Source organism: Gigantopelta aegis, chromosome 7 (genome assembly GCF_016097555.1).
Source record: "Gigantopelta aegis isolate Gae_Host chromosome 7, Gae_host_genome, whole genome shotgun sequence".
In the NCBI taxonomy this organism is placed as follows: domain Eukaryota; kingdom Metazoa; phylum Mollusca; class Gastropoda; order Neomphalida; family Peltospiridae; genus Gigantopelta; species Gigantopelta aegis.
Window position 1 is genome coordinate 4,336,176 of NC_054705.1, and position 6,000 is coordinate 4,342,175.

The 6,000-nt window shown below is 37.2% G+C and overlaps 1 protein-coding gene across 1 annotated transcript in view; it reads right to left on the reverse strand.

Moving 5' to 3' along the window:
- Positions 1 to 4,629, reverse strand: part of LOC121376863 (myb/SANT-like DNA-binding domain-containing protein 4) — a 31,940-nt gene extending 27,311 nt beyond the window's left edge. Inside the window, exon 1 of the mRNA XM_041504645.1 lies at positions 4,570 to 4,629. The gene's annotated coding sequence lies outside the window, so the exon portion shown is untranslated. The remainder of the gene's footprint in view (positions 1 to 4,569) is intronic.
- Between the last annotated feature and the right edge of the window lie 1,371 nt (positions 4,630 to 6,000).

Genomic DNA, 6,000 nt, shown 5'->3' on the forward strand with positions numbered 1-6,000 from the left:
ATGTTTCCAGTAGCACCGGTGTCAAGTGTAATTCGTACAGTGTGATGTCTGCAGAATACATCGAGATAGGGTAATGATGCAATGTTTATTCGTCGTGCTGCGGGCGGAACGCATGCTTTGGTAACTGTTGATGGCTGGTATGCAAGTTCATTAGGGATATCATTACAAGACTCTGACTCGTCATCACTTTCTACGATTGACATGATTTGTCTCGCCCTTGCTATGTATCGGCGGTCGGCATCGGGTAGGAATGTACATGTGCTAAGAAAATGACTGTAATTCCGTCTGCCAGACTGTTTACACAGCGGGCATATCTTTGTAGTAGCTTGGCAGTTGGTGTTGTTGCTTGGCTTTCTAGAAACAAATTTTTGATGGTCACAATTAGGGAATGCTCGAAGAACTTTTTGGCCAGATTACGCGATCTCAGTTCGGTACCGTACCGTTGCTTAACGAGTCTGGACAAACCGGGGTGAACCAAACGTAGCCATGTTAAGACAATAAAGTTTTCAAGCGAAGGAGTTATTTCTTCATCAGGTATATGTTCTTCATGATGCGTGATGTTGGACTCAGCTGTGAGTAAGTTATCTTCAACAAATGCAATGAGCCGTTGATACAAATCTTCAGGGCGCTCATCGGGTTGTAACTGAATATCAATGAAATCTAATCTAATGTTGTCTCGCAGAAACGTGGAACGCTGACACCGGATGTTCGCCAGAATATGCTAAAATATAGTATTTATAATAGATCGGTTGCGATATGTTGCAAATGATTTGATGTAAATGAACCTGGTAACACCGTTAATACGTAGGATCGTATCCCACCGCTGCCACCACGCCAGTTAGTTAAGTATTACACAAATACCCGATCCAAAATAACACAAGACATCTTTTGGCGGAACAGTAACCGGAAGTGTATTTATTACCACAAAGGTCAATACTAAAAACCGAACTCAAACTAACAATCCAATTGCAGTCAACAGAACCTATTGGCGCAAAAAACCCAGAAAAGAAACAAAACAAAACAAACAACAACGAAATCAGCCGTGTCTCATCACAAAACATTATACAAATATCGTGGTTTGAGAGTTTAATAAACATGGTCTTGATAACATAATAGTCTTAACTCGTGGATATTCGGAATACCTTTCAGATGCGAATGAGTTCCGATTTCCCCATTCGGAACATCTTGGATGACATAAGTAATTTATTTGATCGACAAATTATATTCGATACCATTCGTATTTAAAAAAGGAAAAACAAAGTTTATGATTTTGTCGTTTAAAACGAAATAATTGCCTGTTTACCACAAATGTGAAAATGAGATTTTCTTTGATTTTTGTGAATTACTGATTACATTATCGGTAATGTGATAAAACGAAAACCAGTTAGACGGGTTAATCTAAGATTAAAAACATATTACTTAACATTTATTATTGTATTATTTCAGATGTAAGTTGTATTTACATATATACCTGCAGTGAATTTTATTAAATAAGTTACATAAAAATAATGTATGATAAAACAAAATTATGATCCGTGAAAAGGCGGGATAAGCCCGATCACGTGGTTTCTTGTTGATTTGTTATGAGAACAAGTCTGAAAATAGCAGGCCCTTTCTACATAAATAAAAGTAAAAATATGGCTTGTCTCCCCACCATAGAGGTTATGTCCATCCTCCACTCCAGATATCGTTCCTACGGACCTAAAATTTAATAAGCGTCTAGCCATGTGTCATTTGCCAAGCTTTGGTATTCACAAGAAGAATAAGAATAAGAATAAATATTTCTGTGTTGAAGCAGTGCGATGTAGTACGTTTTAAAATGCACATTTAAACGTTTTACCATATCATGCACGTGCTTCTACTAGAAAAAGTGTCACCATATCTATTAATAGACCCGAGGACGCCCTATGCGTTGCGAATGGCTCTATGACCAACGCATCCTTTAAATGAATGTTTTGGCCTATCCTTCTAAACTGAACAGTGGACGAATCATCTAGTTCCTTTGTGTTTATTTAGTATAAACGGTACCACACGGTCCCATAGGTAGCAGTCATCATTTATGGCAGAATATGGCCTTGGACGAGACTGCGGGTTAGTTGTCAATACGGTACCTTCACTTCAGGTTGTGTTGCGTTTTTGACAAATGTCAAGTAAGCAACCAAAATTAAATAGAAACGTTTATTTTGAAGTAAGTAAAGTACACCTTATTCATTATGTTTAGCATTAGCTTTGTTATTGTAAAGTTATTTGAGTTGCGAAAGTGATTGAAATTCGTTTACATCTCGTAGGCTTTTCCGCAGTGAACGGACGATCACGAATTTGATGTTTTAATTGTTAAGTATTTAACGTGTATTTAACAAAATAAATACTTCGGCTTTGATTCGTGGAAAGATATGGACTGTATTTCATTTTCAAATGAAATTTGCAACATGTCAAACGTCCGAGAAAACGTCAAATTATTTGATGATGAAAACGCACACCCACCTCCCCAGCTAAGTGTTTTATTATAGTAATAGTGAACAGAATACAACAAAGACTTTTACCTCAATCCCCTCTGTAAACTGGATACCCATGGATCGAACTTATTTGGACCCAATTTAGCCCATGGGTTTAAGGTATACTGTCATAGACCACTGACCTATTTAATGGTCTAAAAAAGTATTACTTGAGCAAAAAAATAATTCGATTTGTCCTTAAATGTACTTCATTCGACCATCTTTATAACCACCATACTCCATTTATTAATGATATTTTGTAAAAATAATTGCTCAATAAAACTGTTATGTTGTATATATTATACAGATATTAGTAACAATATAAGACTATGAAAATGAGTTGGTTGTTATTTTGTTTTTGTGTGCTTTTTTTTATATGAAGATACTCTTTAAAACTCTGAAATTGTTAAGTTATAGTGAATACTAGTAATTAGCATAACAGTGTGTTTAAAAGTGTGGGAAATACAGATAACTAAAAGGCGTATGAGTCCGGTGTTTAGATTGTCGCCACACGTGTCTGCTGAAATTGTCTGCCATCGTAATTGGCTGCTAGAATCCGCTCGGCAGGCCTCTCCGTTTGAAAATAGCAGGAGAGCAATCCACTGCTCTCCTGAATATGATCCCAGGCGAGAAATACCAAATAAGGAGAGCAATTTCAAAAATTAAAAATAAACCACAAACAAATTGTGTATAGCTTTATTTAGAATGTAACAGGTTGATAGTTCTACAAATTTTCTTTCGCCATCTCGGCAATAGACCGGACACCCCTTTCAGCTACAATCTAACGTCCACCGGTGTATGATGAAAACATACCCATATTAAAAACAAATTTCTCACGCAAGCATGCGAAACGTTTCTATTTAATAATTTGAAACAGTTGACAGATTACCCAACTCACATATTGAAATATATTCAGTGGTTGAATAACTAAACATTTGTGTGCAAACCATTTTGATTTTTAAAACTAGGGTTATTTTTCAAGAGATCTTTTCTTAACTGTTCACCGGTGGACGCCAGTGGACGTGACGTAGAGGCAGTAAGTACCGCTAATAATAATAATTACCTGTTATCAACGTTTACGCGTTCTGCAGTGTTCGAGATTAACGGTATCCCGATATCCCGGGGATACCAGGATTTAATTTTGGATACCAGACTTCAAGAACACAGTATCCCACCGGGATGCCATATAATACTGAATTCTCAGGTGGGATACCAGATTTTTAAATGTTAGTATCCAAATAGGATACTGGCCAAAAAAATTAATCTCGAACACTGGTTCTGTGGCTGTGATAGTTTAGTGTTAAAGAACGAAACGGCTGTTTTTACGATATTACCTTAATGGGTTTACAATTTGAAACACTTTTTCAACAATAGCCTATAGCAAAACGCTTGAAACGAGCAATAAACTACTCGCCAGTTTTAAGTTTTAGGCGAGTATGCGGCGCGCGCGAGTCGCTGCTCGCCTCTCACGGAGAGGCCTGCTCAGTGAAAAAAACCCACAGTTGGACTTTTTCCCTTTAATTCAAAGTGAATATCGTTTCAAAGTAAGTATTTCTTGGTCTCCATGAGCTCGAAATAGATCACAACACACGATTAGTGTGTGAATACGTGATGGTAGTCGTTATTTTAACAGCAATTCGTTCCGAGCAAAATTCCTCGGAACCGTTCAGAAGTGCTAATGGCTTAATGGCTAGGCAGGATAAACCTCGCCGTTGTGCTTGCACGCGAGTTTAATCTTGATGAACTAGATGTTCAGTACGGTACAACACCTGGAGAAATCCCTGTAAAAGATAGTCTTTACTTTAAGCAAAAAATCAGCTTGACTTCACCTTTTGTTGTCTGTAAAGTGGGCCTATTAGGTACGTAAAGGCCATTATAAAGATCATCTGTATTGCCTTTAACTTGTTACGCAACGATAAAGTAAAGGCCATAAAAGGTTATGTAAAAATTATCTTTTATACCACATGTATGTAGAAGTAAATTTGTTTTTTCCATGCAGTGATGCCTGCAAACAATTACAAATAATGTAGTCAAGATATTATTTAGTATATTGTAACAAAAGATGTAGGCCTACCTTCAACAAAGTTAGGTTCAAGGACAAAAATGGTCACAGCAACTTCAATGATGATTTGTAAAAGAATCATGCCTATAAATAAATGAAACACTTTAAAAAAAAAGATATATAAACAATATTAATATGTAACACGGTGTTTCCCCCAGGAATTTTGTTCACAGGGTTGGTAAAATGGTGAAACATTAACTGGGTGCCCAAAAGGGGCTGAATATGCTAGAGGACATTCTCCCCTGTAACATTATTTGAAAATTCACTTGCTTTACCGGGGTGCAGAAATGGAAAATGTGTCTGTGACTAGCCCGCCGGACTAGAACCAACTAAAATTTACTAGCCCGCCAGAATGTCTACTAAGGTCGAGGACAGTCACTTTTCGCACCCTTGTTTTGGCTTCGTATACAATAAATATAGCATATCTTACCGTAATTTCACTTGAAATCTATATTTCGTAAAAAGTGAAAAAACAATTCATTGCAAGATTTTCTTCAAACACATTTAGGTGCATTTGTAATATTAAAACAAAACATTTTCAATAGGAATTTTGCATTGGAATTTGTCCAGCATTCTTAAAACGGAAACGGCATGTACACAGTTTATGGTTATTGTAAGGAGATGCAAAGCGACGTCATTGGAATACTGACGTCATTCAAATTCAAAATTAGCTATATTATTACAAGGCTTCGCAACATTAAAATAAAAACTGGTCTACTAGCCTTGACCCCTGTCGAATTTCTACAAGCAGACAACGATGTTTACATGTCGGTATTTTTATTTGTTTTCTCATAATTCTGGACAACATATTAATTTTAAGTTTTAAAAGATGAAAGAAATAAAAAGTATGCCTAGGCCTACCTGTTGTCAAATATATCATATAAAAAATTACCGTTTATTATGTACGAAGCCAAGGTGCGGGGGGGGGGGGGGGGGGGGGGGGGGGCAGTAGCCCCTCCAGAAAAAATCCGGAAAGCATTATAGAAACTTAAAGAACATTTTCTCTTCTTAACTGTTTAAGGAGTTTTAGACTATTAACTACTCAGTTCCCCCCACCCCCCCCCCCCCACCCCCAAACAAAAAATCCTAGCTACGGCCCTGTGCATGAAACCAAAATTATGTTGCCGAAATGTTCTGTCAACGTCAGTGTCATCGACCTTGCCAGTCTTGGTGTAGGTCCCATTCTATAATTTGCTCACTTGTAATTCATTGGTGCAGCATAGTTCTGGCCTACAAGAACAACATTTAGCATAGACGCCTTCACTAACACATAAAATTCAATATTAATTACATTATACTTTATGTAATATGTCTACTTACTTTTCAGTTGATCGTTTTAAAAACACGGCTACACCAACTGGTATTAATTCTTCCTGTCCTGCGCAGCAGCGCATGCACGCAATGTTTGTAGCGGGTTTGTTCCGACACCGTTTCGTACGTGTA